This window comes from Oratosquilla oratoria, chromosome 21, assembly GCF_046742065.1.
Source record: "Oratosquilla oratoria isolate Oo_2021 chromosome 21, ASM4674206v1, whole genome shotgun sequence".
Taxonomy (NCBI): Eukaryota; Metazoa; Arthropoda; class Malacostraca; order Stomatopoda; family Squillidae; genus Oratosquilla; species Oratosquilla oratoria.
The window spans coordinates 11,828,318-11,848,851 of record NC_134797.1 but is presented as its reverse complement, the minus strand read 5'-3'; the positions used below and the strand labels follow the sequence as shown (position 1 = coordinate 11,848,851).

The 20,534-nt window shown below is 43.5% G+C and overlaps 1 protein-coding gene across 2 annotated transcripts in view; it reads left to right on the top strand.

Moving 5' to 3' along the window:
- The window catches only part of Moe (moesin), a 175,269-nt gene that overhangs the window by 6,496 nt on the left and 148,239 nt on the right, over window positions 1–20,534 (top strand). Inside the window, exon 1 of one of the 2 annotated variants that reach the window (XM_076204289.1) lies at window positions 10,263–10,363. The exons of the other annotated variant lie outside the window; for it this stretch is intronic. The gene's annotated coding sequence lies outside the window, so the exon portion shown is untranslated. Of the gene's footprint in view, window positions 1–10,262; window positions 10,364–20,534 lie in introns of those variants that run through there. 2 annotated transcript variants of the gene reach the window in all.

Genomic DNA, 20,534 nt, shown 5'->3' with positions numbered 1-20,534 from the left:
TATCCAGGAAAAAGAGTAGGAAGAACTTGTGTATGTTCTTAGGGAGGAGAGTGGGTGAATATCAGATAATTGGTGGGAAGTAAGTTAAGAGTGTAGGATAGGTGGAGAAAGAGGAAAAGGGCGGAAGGGAGAGAGGTGCTTAAAACAAACTATTTATATGAGAAGGAATAACAATAATACAGGGAGAAGCTGATGGAAGTGTGGGAAATGGTGAAGGATAGAGTGGAAGTAGGGTGTGGAAAAGGAATGGGGGTGTTTCAGAAAGGAAGTGACAAGGTATGCAAATATGGTTTGTCAAACAAAGAGGATGGGGGAGAATAGAATAAAGGGTAATAAGTGGTGGGATGATGAAGGAAGTAGAAGAATGGAAGCGAGTATTCATGGACTGAATGAGAGAAAAATATGATGGGTATAAAGAAAGAAATGAAACAAAACAAGATAAAGGAGAGAAGATATAAAATGGGGGAATATGACAAATTTTTGAAAGCAATACAAAGATTTTTTGGAAGGAAATTAAGAGTAATGGGAGGTAAGTCAGGAAGAGAAGAAAAGATAAGAAGTGCAGATATTAATGGAAGAGATGGTGATAAGGGGAAGGTGGGCAATGTATTTTAGAGAGCTGTTGAATGAAGGAGGATAGGGATTGGTGGGAGCCACTAAGAAAATGACTGATGGGAGGCATTAATAGACTCTCTAGTGCAGTGGTTCTTAACCTGTGGGGAATTCCCTACTGGTGGGGTATGGCAGAGTTGCCAAGTGGGGAATGACGGTCGGACAGAAGAACCACTGTCTTTTTTTTTTTATTGATGTGTTTTTGTTTGTTTCTGGTGTCTTGTCACATTTCGTGCAAACAAATATTAAGGGCCGTAAAATGGCAGAAAAAAGCAAAGCGTTTATTTAACCCACTGCATGGGTTAAAATCGAATTTGTCAAAGACCGATGCTGTGTTGGGAAATGGAGAGTTGGCTCACTAAAAAGTGGGGAATTGGAGAAAAAAGGCTAAGAACCCCTGCTCTAGTGGCATCCGGGAAATGAATAGGAAGAGTTCTGGATGTCTGTGTTCTTAGGGGAGAGAGTAGGGGAATATCAGATCATTTTTTGGTGGAAGGTAAGTTAAGAGTGGAGGATAGGTAGAGAAAGAGGAAAAGGGCAGAAGATAGAGGTGCTTAGAGCAAACTGTTTAAGTGAGAAGGAAAAGGAGCAGAAGTACAAGAAGCTGAGAGAAATGTGGGAAGTGGTAAAGGATAGAGTAGAAGTAGATGTGGAAGAGGAAAGAGGTGTTTCAAGGAGGAAGTGACAAGGTTAAAGGCACAGGTGGACAGATTTAAATGGAAGAGGAGGCAGTAAAGGGAAGATGAGTGGAGGATAGGGAGGGATTGGTGGTACCATTGGGAGGTGCTAAGAAAATGCCAGTGATGGGAGAGGGAAATGGAGGAGAAATAAGAAAAGAGGTGAAAGTAGCTCTGAAAATGATAAACATTTAAGGCACCTGGGTGATATGCAGTGTGTCTGAAGAAGGGAGGTACAGTAATAGTGGACTGGCTAGTGAGGTTGTTTAATGTGTGTCTAAGGGAGAGTAGAGTGCTGGAGGACTAGGAGTGCCTGTATAGTTCTGCTTAAGGGAGAAGGGGACAAACATGTAGCAGTTTCAGAGAGATCAGTTTGTCGAGTATAGTTGGGAAGCCTTATGGGAGGATTTTAATTGAGAGGATTAGGAGAGGAACAGTGTGGGTTGAGGAAAGGTAAGGGTTGTGTGAATCAGATTTTTGTGGTAAGTTGGATGTGTGAGAAAGGTTAAGGAAAATGTAAGGATGTTTTTGTTTTAGCCTGTATGGATTTGGAAAAGGTTTATGACAGGGTAGGCAGGAGGGCATTGTGTGAGGTTTTGCAGATGTGGAATTGGGGGAAAGCTGTTAAGGGAAGTCAAGAGTTTTTATTAGTAGAGCCTCAGAATGGGAAATGGAGAGAGTGAGTGGTTTGAGGTAAAGGTGGGACTGCATCAGGGATGTGTCATGTTGTCATGGCTGTGCAATGTGTGCATGGAGGGTAATGGGCTGGGGACTGGAGATGGGTTAAAGAAAATGGAGAGAAGTGCGGCTGGGGGTGAGCCGGTTAATGTTTGCTTGACACTTCACTTGTGGCAGGATCACAGAAGGGATTAAGGGAATTAGGATGGAGTTTGGGAAGTGTGCAATAGGAGAAAATTTAATCTAGATGGTAAAAGCAAGATAATGAGATGTACAAGGGATGGCAGTGAGTTTTAACTAAATCTAAAAGGAGAAAGGCTGGAGGAAGTGGATAACTAGGTATTTTGGGGTCACGTGACAGGAAAGGGAGGAGTGGGGGTGGAGGTAATTTGTAGATTGAGAGAAGCAAGTTAATGCCTTTGGGTTAACCCCTTCCATATGATGATGCCTATGTAGGCATCATGAGGCACAAATGGGTATACCAGGATGCCAGCATTGGCATCTTGATTATACTTATTTTGTAGTTGGGGCTGAGTGACCCCCATATTCTGTGAACTGACTTGATCATATTTTCTGTGGTTATTAGTATTCAGTGAAGGAGAACAAGTAATACATCTGTAACTATATCTGTAAGTATTGTGATGCATCATCATACATCAGGCAGCTAATGCTGCCTGTGAGAATTTGGCTCATTGAAGAGTTAAAATTTTGTGAGAAATAGGCATCTGGGAATGGATGCTGTGAGGAGATTTTGCCAATGGCATTGTATGGGGTAGATTCGGAATTTAAGAGAGGAAAGGTTTGAATATGTTTGAGATGAAATGTTTGAAAAGTGGTAGGGTTTACTAGGTTGGATAGAGTGAGAAATGAGGAGGAGAATGGGGTGGAAGAGATGGCAGATAGGGCTGATGAAATATCATTAGGATTGTTGAACACATGGAAAGAATGAGTGATGAAGAATTAGTGAAAGGTGTGTGGAAACCAGAGGTGGAGAGCATGAACTTGAGGTAACAACTGAGGACGAGATGGATGGGTGGAGTGCAGGGGGTATTGAACAAGAGGAGATTGTCTGTTGAGCAAGGAAGGGATGAGTGGAAAGTGACGGTGTATAGATGATATTGTTATGCAAGGAAGGGATGGTGGGGTAGGGGGTGCTTGTGTATTAATGATACAGTGGCCACAAATGAAATGTTTACACTAAGTATTTTTGGATCCTAAATTTTAAAAGTTCCACTTACATTTGTTTTATTGGTACCTTAGGCTTACATTTAGTACTTTGTCATATTTTCCTTTGACTTTGGCATCTGCTGGATCCTTCTTAGCATGGAAGTGGCAAGATTCTTGAAGTATGAGATGTCTATCAATACCCACATCTTCTTTGGGGCCTCCTTCAGGTTGGTGATATTGGTGGGGCATGACTTTTCCAGTTAATTTTTCATTATGTTCCGGGCATTTTCTATTGGATTTAGGTCTGGGGAATTGTCTGTCCAATCCAACACTTCGATATTGTAGTCTGTGAGGAACTTTTTCACACCTTTGGAGATGTGGGCAGGGGCTTCATCGTGCATAAAAAAAGTCGCACTAGTGAATGTCCTATAGCACCAAATGTTCTTTTAGCACCTCGATGTAATTATTACCTTTTATTGTGATGTTTTTTAGGAAGGAAATATAGTCCACCCCTGCCCTTTGCACCACAAAAACACCTCCACACCATCAATATCCAGGTGTTTCAGTCATGACGGTGTATAGAGGGTCATATTGGGATACATCACTGGCCCTTCTCACCACCTTGGAGCCCCCCTAAAAAGTTGGAAAGTGCTCTCACCACTAAACACCACTTTTTTCCATTTATTCGGAGTCCAATTCTTGTATTTCTTGCAAAAGTTTACCCTTTTCTGCCTCATGGCCTCTTGGAGGCTCGTCGGCATGGCAGACCCAGGTCTTTTTAGAGGCAAGGCTGAATCGTGTGGACAGCGACATTTTGCAACAGCTCTGGATGCTTCTTCAACTCCATTGCTGTTTTTGAAATTGCAACTTATCCTCTCTTTAGAACCTTGTCTGTTCTTTGGGATGTCTTTCTTTGGTCTCCAGAACTCGGTTTTCTTTGTGGAACTGTACCCTCAGGGAACGCAGCGGCAGCTTTCTGGAGTATGTAGACCAACAAGCTGCTCACATTCAAGTTCGCAGCTATGTGTACCACTGACACTTCCTATTCGAGTAGGATGAGGGTGTGGGTCTTTTCTTCCATTGTAAGCTTGGTACGACCCATTGTGATGATCAGGAAGCATGTAGTAGGGTGTCAAAGTCGGTGGAAAAGTATAAAAAGGGGCACTGAGGAGCAGCGAAAATGCAACACACTCCACTGAGCTCTGGGGAGAACACTGAGGCATGCTGTGTTGGTGAACAATAGAGGTAGGCGGGCATAGCCTGCCATGGCATACCAAGCACTTCCGACTTTTTACATGACTGGAATGCAAGTTAAATTTTAACAGCAAATCTCATGTTAACTCTTTACTTGTATTGCAAATGTAAACATTTCTTTTGTGGCCACTGTATTTTGATGCAGCCCAAAGGGATTTCTCACCATATCTTTTTCTGCATGAGGGGATGGAGGGGGGGGGGGCGCAATTAAGTGAAGCGGCCTTGCAATGGATGTACAGTGTCTTACTACATTGCTTTTGACCCAGGGCAGTGGATGGGATACTGGGATGGCCTGTCATCCATGAGGGGCTAAGATGAGAGGGGAAAAGTGGTGGGTGTGAGTAGGTACGTGCCTTAGATTTGGCTACCTCCCTAATAAGGGGGAAAAAGCCCTTGGTATATAGATAGAAAACTTTTTAGTCAATAGTCATTATACAAATATTTCACTGAATCGGCAAGATGTATAACAGTTTCAAGTGGATGGCACTGATGCTGATCTTTAGACTTTAACTGAAAAAGAGTGACATGTATTTATAATATAGTAACTGGAGTCTAAGTTCTGACTGCACAAATGAATGGTTACAATGTAAGGAGGAATGTCTTTTGTAGGAACCTAATTGTTTCTTGTATCACCTGCATGAGAAAATACCAATTTGGTGTTGGCATTGCTCCATAATATGATGCAAAAGTAAACTTGCTTCAGTTATTACATGAAAAAGTAACTGATATGTGTGCTTATCAGCCCAGCACTATCTGGCAACCTTTGTTGGTCAATTCTGGGTTTAACGAGTGGAATGTGAGTAAGTGTATCTGGTATTTCTATTGGAATTGAAGTTTGATAAGAGTCCATTATTACCAGATAGCATGCTCATGGTCATACATCAGCCAGACCACAGAAAAAGGCCCAACAATTGACTAGCAGTACATAATGAATAGCAACTACTTATTTTTTATCTTTATTGGTGGGCACTTGTGCAAGTCAGCTTGATTCAGGGGGAGTGTGATTGGTTGAAATAAAAAATGAATCAGAGCACTGTATTTGAGTCATCTCTACATCTTTGTGACATTTTATAGATTTTGTGTGGTCCCATATTATTTAGTCTAATGGAGTGGGGATTCTATATCTAAGTAACTAATATATACATAAGTGGGAATGATAGTGGGGAACACAGGTTTGACACCAGGTTCTCATATTTTGACCAGCTACAGTATGGGTCTTCTTTGAAATGTCGGAATGTACTAGTGATCTTTTTTCAAACAGTATTCCCGTAGCACCTTTTCAACTCTACTGTCTTAATATTTACACGCATGGCTCACTGGTGTGGTACCGCACTCAACTGCTAATTCATCTATGAGTTTGAGTCCTCCCCAGGTCTGAAAATTTCAATGTCATTGCTCTGTGAGCCAGCACTCCAACTCTGGTGGGCAAGGAGTTGGTGGTGTGTGTTTAAGGTCAGCATTTAAAACATAGATCATGCCATATATGAGCTCTGAACTCCCATCTAGGAGGATGATAGGTGTTGATCACAAGTATAACACATGATCAGAGGGTGAAGAATCACACACAGCCATGCACAACCTGAAGTGGGCTATATGTGAATTTTGATGCTTGTTGTATCTTGGAGAGTAAAAGACAGGTCCTTCTGAGCATTGCCTCTTTTCCTGTGTACTGTGTACATTTAGGTTAACATACACCAAGCACAACCACACAATTGGACTTGGTAGATAATGAAATAGAGCAAAGGAATGAATTGCACATGCAAGGTAGACTCATTTTTGGAAAGACATTTTTTCAGGCTTGAAATGTTGAAAGAAGCAGACTGGGAGGAATTAATGAATACCACTGGAACTATGAAAAACTGGGAAATTTTTCTTTACAGTTGCATGGTAGTGAATAAACTTGTGCCAAAGGTTACTAGAAGGAAGAAGCAGAAACGATGCTGGCTTAGTAAGATATGCGAGTTATTTTAGGAAGAAAAAATCAGATGTGATTTGGGGATAATGGACAAAGAAAAATCAGTAGAACAGGGAAGTTTAAAAATGAGTTAAAATGACTATAGAAAAATCTGCAGGGAGATGGGAAGAAATTGCCATGCTAATTGTGGCGGATTGGAATGGAGGAAATCGCCAAGCTGATTGTGGGTGTAGCCTATAGAGGTATTTGAGGTTTCAGTTCTGGCAGATATATATATGTGTGTGTGAAAAATTTGGTAGTGGACAGTTACGTCAATCAGATAATTTTTATGACCATCGCGCAGAGGATTCAAACCTACTGCTCTGCTGCCAAGAGGCTCCATTGATAGTTGCCTTAGCCCACTAAGCCACTGATGGTCTAAAACTATGAACTCGAAACGCTACTTGTTTCCAAGATTAGGAAAAGTCACTAACTGACACCCAAATTTCCTTTTTCACCATACAGCTAACCACACTCATAGCAGGGGGTAAGGACCGGAACGAATCACTTTCACGCTTATTGCCATTGTAACCATATGAGAAATTTGCTAGTGGACAGCGACATCAATCAGATAATCTTTATGACCGTTGTGCAAAGGATTTTAACCTACTGCGCTGATGCCAAGAGGCTCCATTGTCAGTCTCCTGCAAAATACAACTAGGTAAACACACACACACACACACACACACATACACACATATCCTACCCAAGGCTGAAATAATTTCAGTATCGCTGCACTGCAAGTCATTACTCCAACTCTTGTAGGTGGGGGAGTTGGGGGTGTGTGCGTGTAAGGTCACAGCATTTCCCATAGATCAGTCATATACGAGCTCTGCACTCTCTTGCAGGAGGAAAGTAGCTGTTGATCATGAGTCCAACATGTGACCCAAGACCATGGTGAAACATGCACACACATTATGCAGTGCCAGTGCTAGGAATATGGGGCCCAATTAGAAAATTAGTAGCAAGGCCTCAACTCTACAAAAGTTTGAAATTCATGTTTTATTTTTGTGTAGTATGACAGTCTTCACTGATAAATCCATCAGACTTGTGAGGCCTACACCATTATTGTTTTCTTAACAGTTTAAAGGAAGTCCGTCACAGTGTTCTCTGCTCAAAGCCTGAGCCCAAGCACTTCCACGCAGGGCCACCTTGAGGTGTGGGGCCCTGACTTGATCAAATCTGTCAAATGGGCTTCAACCAGCCATGGCATTATGTAGCATAATAGAAATTAGAAAAAGTATAACAAATATATCAGGACAATAAAATTGGTGAAAAGGAAGTACAGAAAGTGGGATCTGAAAAAGACCTGGGAGTAATCATCACAAAGGATATGTCCCCTGATAAACGGATAAACAAAATTGTCGGGGAAACCTACAATTTGCTAAGATCAATAAAAGTGGCTTTTACTTGATGAAGAAACGGTTAAGAAAATATTAGTCACTGATAAGGCATTGGAGTACGCAGTGACACTATGGTCACCCAGTACTAAAAAGAATACAAGGAAAATTGAGAGAATCCAGAGAGCTACGATGAAGATGGCCCCAACACTATCAGAACTGTCATATGAAAAAGAGATTGTCAAAACTAGAATTGCTGATCCTGGAACAAAGGAGAGAAAAGTGACTTGTTGACCATCTACAGAATCATGAAAGGTATGGAAGTTCTTGGTAGAGAAGACTTCTAATTAGGGATAAAAGAAATACAAGGGGACATGGAAGGAAGCTCAAAAAGGACAGTTATAGAAGAGATCTGAAAAAAACGGCTTTCCCCGCTGAGTGGTGGATGTATTGAACAAACTAGATGAAACAATAGTGTGTGCCCAAACTATACGCAAATATAAGAACAAATTAGACATGGCGAGATACAGAGATGGGACTTCACAAGCGTAGCTCCCCTGCCCGTAAGATACAACAAGATAAATACACACACACACACACACACATACATGTGCATGCACTCAAAATGGAACCTCCATTAATCTTTTTCTTGAAATGCCAGCTTCCAATTTTTTCAGTATTCAAGATTCCTTGGAATAAGAACCTTATGAAAGTGCTTCATCCTAGAAGAAAGTTATCAACTTAGAGAAGCAATTTTCATTGCTTAGAAACAAAACAAGTTTGCCATGATTTCACCACACTCATAATAGGTTTCTTTGCATCACTGTCACCATTTCATCTGTATGTTATACCCAGTGAGCCTTATGGGTTGTGTAAATTCTTGTCACAGCTGAAGGATGGCTAACAATCGAGATGCCCTTTTCAAAACAATCATGTACTAACCCATAGGAAATGTGAAGAAAGGCTGGAAAACCCCCAGAATAGGAGTATTTCTTGCAAGGTTTTGAAATGAAGATTTTGAGTGCTGCCCTGTATTCCCATGGCAGAAACCCTGTCTACCATGTGTATAGGCAAAAATGACAAATTCAACTTAGGTCATAGCAACCACAAGGCTGATAAGAAGTAGGTCTTGTAAGAACCACAATTATGACAAGAAAATGAGTGTTGAAATCCTTTTACTAGCAAGGGTGTCATGAAAATGAACAAAGTAGCCTTGTGATAGTCAAAGTTGAAAGGAAAAGTGTGTCAATACCGAACAAGTAATTGAGAACCATGCTAACTTCATTAGCGTTTCCACAAAAACGTCCCAGTAAGTGTGGTTGTTATAATTTTTGCCACAGTTTTCATTGAAAGGAAACCTGCAGCCCACAGTGGCTGACTATGGTCCTCAGATGCTCCCATAGACCTCTCTAGGAAGAAGATTTGTGTTGCATTAGTGCAGGACAGTTTGTCATTGTGATTAGTGGGAGGAGAGTAGTCATCTTTTGGCAGCTTGCCACAAGTTAAAGATTGGTTGAGATAATGTAAGTTGATAACTGTTTTTATTCATCCTTGTGGCAAACAGCTGTAAATAGAAATACTGGATTATTTACTTACATGCCCCCATTGGGTGATGGTGTGTTTTTTAGTTTTGGTTCGGGTTATATTTTGTGGTATTATTCAACTAGGGGGAATTATGATTTCTAGATTGAATGGGTTTGAGCCAAAACTTAAATTGTATGAAAGAGTGGACATTTTGGATTGCTGGGTTTGAAAATATTTTAGAGATCTTTAAATGTGAATGGACAAGGTAGCAAGCCAGGTTCTGTTTCATTGATTATCTAAAGTGGTTCAAATCTTTACAGCATCTCTTTATCTTGGGGAACTTTGTTATCAGCATGAGTTATTTGAGTAAGCGTCTTTCTACCGTTTAATGTATTAATGTACCAGACTTAAGTTTAGTTTGTGTTCAGATTCAATTTTTGGATCGAAAGTTGAGCTATTGTAATGTCATACAAAAAAGTTATTTTTGTCAAAGAAGAAATAACTTGTATAGAATCACATAAAAGGTAATGACATTCTAAATGTTCCCGATAAGAATTGATAAGGAAAGATATTGATTATTGTGCCAAACAGTACATTAAGCTACCTTTGCTTAATGGTGTGATTGTGTGTGTATTTGCTTACCAAGTAGCCTGCAGTTCAAGCTATGATCATGGGTTCTTGTCTCTTTGCTTCCACTCTTCAAACTCTCCCATAAATTTGTTTATGTTCTTAGGTTGTCGTATTTTCATCCAATTTATTCCAAAAATCAACACTTATATGTGGAAAGCTATATTTCTGAACAGCTTTTCAATTAAACTTTTACTCTGACTACTTGATCATTCATTCAGTACTGCCAAATCCTTTAATATAATTTTTCCATAACTTTCTCTGATCTAAATATTATCATCATGTTGCCTCTCTCTCGTAGCTTGTGGGAAGTCATCATCTTGTTTATTCTGATTCTTTATTCTTCAATCTTTCCTCATTTATCATTTAGACTTTATTATCATGGTTGCTTCCTTTAATATTCTCTATTCTTTTTGTATCTTTCTTTAGGTGCAGTGACCACAACACTGCACAGTCAGGGATGACATACGACAGACTTAAGGTTTTCTCCTTCATATAGTGAAATGCTACTCTTATATTTTTCAGCAAATGTAGGTCTCTCCTGTTATTTTATTTTATTTTATTTTATTTTATTTTTATTTATTTATTACTATTTTTATTTATTTGTTTATTTTTTAATAATTTATTTCTTTATGTATTTATTTTTTCTTATGTCTGGTAATGGATCATCCCTAATTAAGATCCCTAAGTATGTTCCCATCTTATGCCTTTGCGTATGTGTAATGCATTATGATATATATATATATATATATATATATATATATATATATATATATATATATATATATATATATATATATATATATATATAGTCAAGTGGAGAGTTAATATATGTATAATAGAATTGTGCATTTTATCTGGCCGAGTTGGAGATGGATGACATGACAGAACACACATGCCATATATGAAAAAAATTCCCTATCCCTTCCATCTCAACACAATATTTTTATTGATATATATATACTTATATGTATATATGTGTTTGTGTGTTTATGTATGTATATATATATATATATATATATATTTCATATTTTTACTGGTACGTGTTCTTATTCAGAAATTATGTATCTCGCTATAGGATAATAAAATTTCTGAATATTTGAGCAGGTCAATGGATTGATATGATGGCTAGGGTGTATGGAGGGAGTGAATAGTGCTTATCAAAAGTGTGGTAGATATGGTTTGCTGTTATCATAAACCTTCCAGTTAAGCAACTGTGACTCGGTATTTTGGTAGTTTCTGCTCTAGTTTTCAATTTTGTCAATCCATTGCCCCTATTTTTCTCCGTTACATGAAACCTGCAACTCCCAAGAAATTAGCCATGGCCACTAGTTCATCCTGTAGGTCACTTGGTGAAGAAGTTTTAGTAGTCTGGTTTTGAACACTGAAGCAGAGGGGTCCATTTTAAAGTGTGCTAAGCAACAATCGGAATAGGTTGGCAGCTAAAGGGAGGGGGGGGCTGTTAGTTCAAAGAAGAAAATGGAGACCTACATCTTGTATGACATTAGGGAGCCTCGAACATACGAGCTTAGAAATCCATTTACTACTTTAGTGCCTGAAGTGGTATGGCTCCTCTGGGAACAGCAAAGAGTTGGTTGTGTTTGTTTTTGTTTTCTTCAGTCTAGAAAGATCCCTCGTACATTTTCCTTGTTTGACAAGTTGGCGACTCTTTGTTATAAGTGCACAAAGAATGAATTAAAAAAATTATGTACATTATTTGAGTAAATTGGATTTAGGTTGGGTACCATAACCATAAATATATGTATTTTAGGAAGGTTGTTTTCTTTGATATGGTCCAAATGCATTTGTATTATTTTACATGAAAGGTAAATGTTGAGTTGGTAACAATTGTACGAGATTAGGAAATTGAAGATTGGGTCTTGCAACATGGGTGTAGGAATGCGAAGCCACAGAAGCAACTTGTAGGTCTTCCTTCACCATCTGTATAAGACCTGGGTGGCTCTCGCTTATAGTCAGTCTACTTTTGTCGGTGAGAGTTATCATGTATAGTTTCAGTGAATACGTGCTTTGGAAATAAGAATTTTGCGCTCACCTAATTTTATTCATGGTTTTGGGTTTTGAAATGGGTCAATGGTGAAAGTGTATCGCATGAATGAGAAGTTTGTGGACACTGGGTGGGACCTCCTTTTATGGAAGTGTTGGAGCTGTGAAGTTTGTGCTACCATTTTAGGCTTGGGTGACATCATATCCTGGCTAGAAGGAGCCATGCACATTATCCTCCATGCAGTCGCCATACAAGAGTGCAGTTAGGCATTGTGACACTGATAACCTTCTTGATTATCTTGGGTGTTGATAAATTGTGACATTTCCCATAGTGAACATTGTAGACACACCCTTGTGTATATGTGGCATGTCCACCATGGTTTTCAGACTGGTTGCTGTGAGGTGATTCATTTAAGTTGAACGGAAGAGTTATCCTGTCCGTATTCTCTCTATCTTTCTATCTATCTCTCTTCCTCTCTCCCTCTTCCTCTCTCTCCCTCCCTCTCTCTCCCTCCCTCTCTCTCTCTCCCTCCCTCTCTCTCTCTCCCTCCCTCTCTCTCTCTCCCTCCCTCCCTCTCTCTCTCTCCCTCTCTCTCTCCCTCTCTCTCTCCCTCTCCCTCCCTCTCTCCCCCTCTTCTTCTCTCTCTTTCTCTCTCATCACAGTTAATGTTCTTATAAGACTGTTGAAATTGAGTGAAGCATTTAGTAAGTTTGGCCGGACTCTTGGGAAGTAATAAATTGATTAATATGGGTTGGGGTGGGGGCAAATGATGGTAAAATTAGCATTTGTGGGAACCTGCACATGTATAGTACAGTAGAGGTATAGTCGTGCCTGTGTACTTCAACTCCAACGTCCAAGCTTTGTCACCCATGTCCCATGTACTTTATTCCTCTTGGAGCTCACCCCAATGAAATAGTAATATTCTCCCTATCCTGCTCCACCTCCATTTGTCACCTCCCTATCGCCCTCACTCATCATTTTTTCCTCCACCATCTCCCCCTCTCCTCCATCACCTCCCCATCTCCTCCATCACCTCCTCCTGTCCTCCATCTCCCCCTCCCCTCTGCCCCCTCCATCACCTCCCCTCCCCTCTCCTCCATTAACTTCCCTCTCTCCTCCATTACCTTCCCTCTCCTCCATTACCTCCCCCCTCTCCTCCATTACCTTCCCCCTCTCCTACATTACCTCCCCCCTCTCCTACATTACCTCCCCCCTCTCCTACATTACCTTCCCCCTTTCCTCCATCACCTCCCCTCCCCTCTCCTCCATTACCTTCCCCCTCTCCTCCGTTACCTTCCCCCTCTCATCCATTACCTTCTCACTCTCCTCCATTACCTTCTCCCCCTCCCCTCTCCTCCATACCCCCCTCCCCTCTGCCCCCTCCATTACCTACCCCCTCCCCTCTCCTCCACCTTCCCTCTCCTCCATCACCTCCCCCTTCTCCCTCTCCTTCCCTACCTCCTCCCTCACCTTCCCCATCTCCCCCTCCATTACCTACCCCCTCCCCTCCTTCTCTCCTTCCTCATCTTTCCCACCTCCCCCTCTCTTTCCTCTCCTCCCTCACCTCCATCTCCTCCCTCACCTCCATCTCCTCCCTCACCTCCCTCTCCTCCCTCTCGCCTTCACATCACTTTTCCTCCTCCTTTCTGACCTCTCCTCTCCTCCCTCACCTCTCGTACCCTCACCTCTCGTACCCTCACCTCTCGTACCCTCACCTCTCCTACCCTCACCTCTCGTACCCTCACCTCTCGTACCCTCACCTCTCGTACCCTCACCTCTCGTACCCTCTGCCTCTCCTACCCTCTGCCTCTCCTACCCTCTGCCTCTCCTACCCTCTGCCTCTCCTACCCTCTGCCTCTCCTACCCTCTGCCTCTCCTACCCTCTGCCTCTCCTACCCTCTGCCTCTCCTACCCTCTGCCTCTCCTACCCTCTGCCTCTCCTACCCTCTGCCTCTCCTACCCTCTGCCTCTCTGTCCGCACCACTGCCTCACCTCTCTCACCTCTCCCTCTTCTCTCCTCCCACACTTCCCCTTCGTCCCCACTCACCTTGCCTCCCACACTCCCCTCACCTCCCACACTCCTCTCACCTCCCACACTACCTACTCATCTCTTATTTCCCCCTCACTCCTCCCTGTCCTCCCTCACCTCCCCCACTCATACTTCACTCATCCCTCGCCGCCCCCTATTCATCCCTCGCCGCCCCCCATTCATTCCTCGCCGCTCCCCATTCATCCCTCGCCGCCCCCCACTCATCCCTCGCCGCCCCCCATTCATTCCTCGCCGCTCCCCATTCATCCCTCGCCGCCCCCCACTCATCCCTCGCCGCCCCAACTCCTCCCTCACTCCTCCCTCACTCCCTCCCCCATTCATCCTCATTCTTCCCTCATTTCCATTTCTCCTCTCTCACTTCTTTCCTCCTTCACTTCCCCTTCTCCCCCTCCCTCACTTCCCCATCTCTCCTCCCTCACTTCCCCTTCTCTCCTCCCTCACTTCTCCCTCTCCCCTCCCTCACTTCTCCCCGCAACATCTCTCCACTCCCTCTCATCATTTCACTTCACCTCACTTCAACACCTCCCCTTCTCTTTCTCCTTCTTTTCCTTTATACTAACCCCTTCTTCCATCCCCTTCCTTCCGTCCTTCCTTGCTTGCTTGCTTGCTTTCCGTATCTCCCCCTACATCCACCTTTCTCCTTTCAACTTCATGTTGGTGCAGCGGTAGTAAAAAGTTTGCAGAAGTGAGTAAATTTTGGAGTAGTGCCAACACAGCACCGTTTCCCAGTTATCTGAATTGATGTCTGCTATTTTGGTGAGTAGCGAGTGGTTATCTTTATTGATAACTGCTGTTAGCTAGCAGAAGTGTCATCATGTAAGTGGTGGGTAGTTATAGGCATCAATTACTCTAACCTAAAAGTGTCCCCTTTGCTGTTACTTAAAAGTGAGTATATACTTTGAAATTGTTTTAAAATGCTAAACAAGTGTTTTTTTCCCCAGATTTTTTAAGCATTCAAATGGTGAATACTGCACAAATTGGTGTTATTGAGAGTGGTATAAATATCAAATTGGTACTGTAGTCAAATCCATTTTCTAAAATAAAAGTGGATTAAAAAATAGTTTGAAGTTTTGTTTGATAGTGTCTGTTGTGAGTGGAGCCCAGATTCTTTTAGGCTGTACTTTGGAAATTTATTTTTAATTGTGTGAAGTTTGACGGTAACAACTGTGTTTGCAAGCTGCCACCATGGATTCCATTCAGGCAGCAGTCAAGGAATCTATCCAGGGAAAACTACGTGAGATATCAAGCACAATTGACGAGGAGCGGCGGGAACTCAGTGTATGTAGCGGGTGTTTTCTTTGTTGTATTTAAAAAAAAAAATTCTTTGTTGTTGCTGTACTCGTTGTAGTAGAAGACGTTGTGTTGTTTCAGTGATCCGAGATCGTCGTAGGTTTAGGAGTTGAGTAGGAACAGAAGAAAATAGTGCAGTTGCCTTGGAAGGAGGAGGAGGAGGAGGTTAGGTCTCGCAGAGCTAGAAGTACAGTTGTAGTTTACAGTAGTACAGTATGTAGTTTATATATGGAAGTGAGTAATGAAGATATGGAGTAGTTATTAGTTTTTTGACTTGCGGGGGAATTTAAAAGTTTCATTTGGCTTCGGTACATTACAAGGCGGAATTTATGTAGGTTGTAATTAAGATTATTGGAACAACTGAAAACTGTAAAGGGGAGATCAAAGTATGTTGAAGGACGACAAACTTTTGCAAAAGAGGAAATGATAACGATATTGTAAATGGAGTAAAGGAAGAGTGATTTTAAGCTTAGTCCAGGCTGGCTGATGCACTCCTAATGTTGGAGAAGTTGTATATGATGAATGAAATTATATACCTCAAATGGAAAAAATGAAACACAGTATATAACATTTGTAGTGTCTTGCAGTGTTGTCAGTGTCGGGGTTTCACAAAGAATACCAGAAGCTGTTGGTATGAATGTGCAAGGTGTGGACAAAATTACCAGCTTTCTGAACGCAAGGCAAACAGGAAAATATATGAAGTGAGTGAGTAGATGTTGTGCAGATAACAAATGAATAGTATTAAGTTTCAAGTATGTCAAGAAGAAATGGCAAAATTTGGGAACCGAATGGATCATAGCTTCTAGAAAGAATAGTTAAATGTAGAGGTACGTACCAGTTTCTAGAAAGAATAGTTAAATGTAGAGGTACGTACTAGTAGTTGGGAATAAAATACCTTGTCACGCATTCAAGAATCTAGACTTCCCTAAGGATATTTCAACAATATGTTTGATATTCATAAAGTTTGACTTCTCTTAGTTCAACATTCAGCTTCTCAATATGTGACGCTAAAGTGATTTGACCTTCGGAGATTCGAAAGATAAACGGTTGTAACGTAAGTCGTTTCTATTCCAATGAACTCGTTTGAGTCGCGTATGTGTAACAGGGGATTTACAAACATTTCTCCCGGAGTGACCGTGTTATTCACTATCTTATGATTATGATCAATGTAGAAACTGTGAAGTAAGGGCAGTAAGTAAGTTAACATAATTACAGCAACACATTCCAGAGAAAAATACGGAGATGCTTGTGGAATGGCGGAAAATCTACACCAAGGTTAAAGATCGAAAGCTGAGGTGTGCGCAGAGGGTAATGTGGAGATGTCAGTGCAGAGGATAACACTGAAATATGGGAAGAGGGAGTTGGGCAAGAGAAGAGACTCGTGCATACATATACCAAAGGCTTTTTCCCCCTACACGGGGGGTAGCCAAAACGAAAAAGCCATAGAAACCACTCCCACCCATTCAATTTCCTATATATTCCACTCCCCTCCACCCTCCTCCCTCCCTCTTATCTTGGCACCTCCTGGATGACTGGTCATCCCTGCATCCTGTCCACTGCCCTGGGTTAGGTTAAAAGACTAGTGTGAGTGAATTGGGGCGTCAAAAGGGCAGAAGGGCAATTAAACATGGTAAGACAGGTAGCCAGAAAGGAAGATGACAAATGGAGAAAGTGTATTAACCGAATGGACAATGCAAGAAGATAAGTGTAGAAGAGGGAACCTAGACAGAACATAAGAATGAAGAAGACTGCAAGAGACCATAAGGCCTACACTAGGCAGCTCCGTATCAATCACCACTTGTCATCCCCATCTATAAAGTTGTCTAATCGTTTCTTAAAACAATTGATAGTTTCAGCACTTGCTACATGGTTACTGAGTTTATTCCAAGTTGGAGAGACGAGATGTTTGCAGAGTGACTTGGCCGAGGTCAATCGTGTCACTCGAGGAATAGGCTGGGAGAGGCTTTTGTGTAGCAGTGGACTGCAAACGGATTGATTTGGTACAGATGTACATGGGGAACTGATTGTTCATTTGCAGGAGTAATGACGATGGTTGAAGGCCTTCCCCTCGGGGGTGGAAGAGGAACACGGGAATTAGTCGTGACTTTGTTGTGGAATTCGGAGATTGAAAGAGGGATGGAGACAGGTGAAGGGGTGGAGGGAGGAGGTACGATGGGGGAGAGGTGGTGGTGGGGGGGAGGTCGACCTGGTCTCCCCCCCTCCCCCTCTTGCAGGAGGGTGGGGGAGAGTTCACCCCTTTAGCTGTGGACCGGCGGGGGGGGGGGAGGGGGAGACCTCTCGGTTGAATAAAATAGTTTGTCTGTAGCTCCAATAGATGAAGGTTCTTGAACGCAGCGAAAGGGTAAAGGGGGGAGTGACGTCTCGGAGAAGGAAGGAGAGAGTCTGCCGTCGCCTCCGCCTAGGTGAGTCAGCTCCCTTCGGCCGTGGGCCAGTCTCCAGTATTGGTCTTGGTCTCGGTCTTGCTTGCCTAGCAGGGGGGCTGGGGCGTGACTTGGACTTCTTTTGTGTTTCTCTTCTCCCATTGTTGACCTTTGCTTCACTTTCTCCGTCTTTTCCTCCCTCCCTCTCTCCCTCTCTTTCTTTTCCGTCTCGGTTTGCCTTTCTCAACTTTTTTTTTTTTTTTTTTTTTTTTTTTCTCTCTCTCTCCAGTGCCTCCCTTCCTTACCTCCTCCCCAATCTTGACTTCTCGTCCTTTACATCTTTTTTCTTTCTGGTCTTCATAATATCCGTTATTTTCACTTTTTTTTTTTTCCTTTTCAATAGTAGTTCTAGTTTAATCATATACCTCTTTCGTACCTGTCAGTCCTTCCTTCCTCCTCAATTTCCGCTGTTAAACCCACGGTTCCCAGCAGCCTACTGTACTCCGCCTCGACAGCTTGTGATATAAGGACAGAAGCGCTGGTGAATTATCGGCGACGAAATGCAAAACAACTTCCTCCTGCCTCGACACCTCGATTGAAAATGATCGAATGGGTTTAACAAGCAAACAAGTGTAAACAATACCATCTCCCATTTTGTGCTGTATGACCCTTGGGCAACAGAAGTTTCTTAAAAAAAAAATACTGTCCCACCCAAAGTCTCGTAAATAACTTCCTATGAATGACCCACTCTACCCGTGCCCCCCACCCCCAATTCTGTGACCTCCCACTACTATGACTACTTTATCCTATGATTCCCCGCTCCTATACCCCCCACAAACTTGTACGACTACCCTACCCATTACCTCGTTATTTCCTCCTCCATTGAGTAGCCCACTTTCCATCCCATTCCACCCCATTTATGGTTATGTGTTTGATATCCCCCATTCCTTCCCTCTCCTTCCGGTCCGGGTAAACCTTTCCCCATTCATTGACGTCCCCCATACCCCCTGCGTCCTGGGTTCTCATCCCCAGACATTCCCCCCCCCCCCCCGATGCAACAATCCTCGACGTCTTACTGTGCCCCCCCATCATCCTTGCCATTGGCCCTCAGCGTTCGCGCGGCCCAGCATCCTAACCCTCTCAGCATCCTCTGCTTCTCGGAGATCTGGATCACCCCGTCTCATCCCCGCTCCACCCCTTCTCCACCTGGCATCCTCTCCCCTCCCCGCTGACATCCCCCACCACCTTCATACCCCGACCCTTCTGTCTCGCTGGACTCGGCGATTCCTTTCCCGGTAATCTCCGTTTTCCTTGTCCCCTTGGCTGTGGCCTCGGGCAATTGGTAGGTCCCGGTTGCTGCGTATTCATCGCGGGACTCGGCCCTCGGTCTGCTTCTCTCCGACTCTCCGCCTCCTCTTAATCTCCTGCCGCAGTGCAGACGGCGCTCCTCCGACCGCTATCTCCATCTTCATGTCCTCCCGTCTCCCCTCCTCCTCTCCCTCCTCTTCCTCTCCCTCCTCTTCCTCTCCTTCCTCCTCTTCCTCTCCTTCCTCCTCTTCCTCTCCTTCCTCCCCTCCCTCCTCATCCTCTTCTTCCCCCTCTCCCTCCTCCTACTCTCATTTGTTCTCTTCCTCCTCTGCCCCACTCCTTTGGCTTTGGATCCCCCTCACCTCTTCCTCCCCCCCCTCTCCCTTCACTCTCCTCTCCATCCTTCTCTCCGTCCTCGGCTTCCTTCCTCTCCCGCACTCTCTTTCTCTGTATCCCCCTGCCCCCCCTCCCTGTCTCTAACCCATCTCTCTCTCTCTCTCTCTCTCTCTCTCTCTCTCTCTCTCTCTCTGTGTTTGTGCGTGCGCGTGCCTGCGTTTGTCACAATTGACCAAATTGTTGTATACAGGAAATATGTTCTGGGATTCCTGTTTTGTTTCCAGTTATACATAAATTTTAATTCGTGTGTGTGCATGCGTGCGTGCATGCTTGCACGGGCACTCTATGTATAGTAGATGAGTGCGATATTTAGAAACTCGTTTCGTTATGTTCATTTCTTTCGTTCCAATTCGAATTTGAACTATAGGTACTCGGGGTGTTGGTGATCCATCCATACATACGTACAGTACTTACGTCCATCCATACATACATACATGCATACATACATCATACATATGTATCCTTCCACACATGCATACATCGGGGATGGTGGGGATGTTGGCTGTGTGACTAAACCGCGGGGGTGTGGCGCCGACTAGGAATGGGACAAGATAAACACTCAAATGCACCGAACAAGAATGTTACAACGGCTCTTCAGAGCACGTGAAGGTTCCGTACCATACAACATAGTCAGCAGCAGGTGGAGGGCCACACCAAACCGCCACGGTGGTGAGGTACAATGGTTGTATCGTCCTCCACGGGGATGGGTGGATCCTTGAGGCCATGAGGACTGAACTCGTACGCGAGCGAGTGTGCGTGCGTTGTTGTTATGGTGTTCGGGCACGTGGACGCGCGCGCGTCACGGTGCCGTGGATGTCAGCTGTGGTGTCGTGTGACGTGAGGTCACGTGATGAGATCCCACCCTCCACCCCCCCGGCAGGCTCGTCCTCGTTCGAGAGGACCTCCAGGGGTGAGGTGAGCGGGGAACTTCTTCCTCTCCGCCTCCCACCTCCTGCCTCCTCCTCGTCCTTTTCCTCATTCTCTTCCTTTTCATCCTCGTACTCGTTTTCTTCCCTTTCACCTTCGCCTTCCTCTTCTTTCTCCTTATCTTCCCCTTGTCTTCCCGCCTCGTATGTATGTTGGAACTTTTGACTCTTCTTGACTTGTTTCTCTCCACTCTTGGTGGGATATGGAGAGATGTTGCTGTTGTATTGCTTCCGCGGCGGCGGTGCGGTGCGGGCGAGCGAGCGAGGGCGACAGGTCGGGGGGCGAAGTAAAGATGTCGGTCAAACAGACTTGCCTGTCTGTCATGTCTGTCTGACTTTTTAATT